The sequence below is a fragment of the Saimiri boliviensis genome, chromosome 18 (genome assembly GCF_048565385.1).
Source record: "Saimiri boliviensis isolate mSaiBol1 chromosome 18, mSaiBol1.pri, whole genome shotgun sequence".
In the NCBI taxonomy this organism is placed as follows: Eukaryota; Metazoa; Chordata; class Mammalia; order Primates; family Cebidae; genus Saimiri; species Saimiri boliviensis.
In genome coordinates this window covers 48,728,001-48,728,825 of record NC_133466.1, presented here as the reverse complement: position 1 = coordinate 48,728,825, position 825 = coordinate 48,728,001, and the positions used below count along the sequence as shown (strand labels likewise).

At 39.9% G+C, this 825-nt stretch overlaps 1 non-coding gene across 1 annotated transcript; it reads right to left on the bottom strand.

Annotated features, from left to right (window-relative positions):
* Positions 1 to 469: 469 nt before the first annotated feature.
* Positions 470 to 576, bottom strand: LOC141582108 (U6 spliceosomal RNA). Its single transcript, XR_012514939.1, has one exon. It is a non-coding gene; the product is annotated as a U6 spliceosomal RNA (small nuclear RNA).
* Positions 577 to 825: the final 249 nt, after the last annotated feature.

The following is an 825-nucleotide window of genomic DNA, read 5'->3' as shown; positions in this document are numbered from 1 at the left end:
CCATCTGGAGGTAATTCTACTGTAAGGTATCAGGAAGAGGTCCAGTTTCTGCTTTCTGGACACTGGTAGCCTGTTTTCCCAACAACAATTATTAAACAAGAAATCCTTTTCCCATTGCTTGTCTTTGTCTGGTTTATCAAAGGTGAGATGGTTGTATATGTGTGGCATTGCCACCAGGACCTCTGTTCTGTTCCATTACTCTATTTCTCTGTTTTAGTACCAGTACCATGCTGTTTTGATTCCTGTAGCTTTGTATTATAGTTTGAAATCGGGTAGCATGATGCCTCTGGCTTTGTTCTTTGTGCTTAGCATTGTCTTGGATATCCACACTCTCTTTTGCTTCCATATGAAGTTTAAGGTGGGTTCCTCCAGTTCTGTGAATAAGATCATTGGTAGCTTGCCGGGGACAGCATTGAATCTATAAATTACTTTGGGTAGTATGGCCATTTTCAAGATATTGATTCTTTCTACAAATATGGAATGCTTCATGAATTTTTAGGTCCTCCTTGAGCAGGGGCCATGCTAATCTTCTCTGAATCATTCCAATTTTAATATATGTGCTGCCAAAGTGAGCACCAGTAATGTTGTTTATACTGGATATATTGCCTGTTAGCTCCTGCGATGTTTTACAATGATTTTTGGCCTCCTTGCATTGGATGATGACATACTTCTTTCACTTAGTGAACTTTGTTTCTACCCACATTCTGAATTCTACTTGTATCATTGCAGACATGTCAGCCTCTGGCCAGTTCTGAAAACTTGAACAGGCTGAACAGTTGATGTAATCATCTGGAGGAAAGAAGGCATGCTGACTTCTTGAGTTTC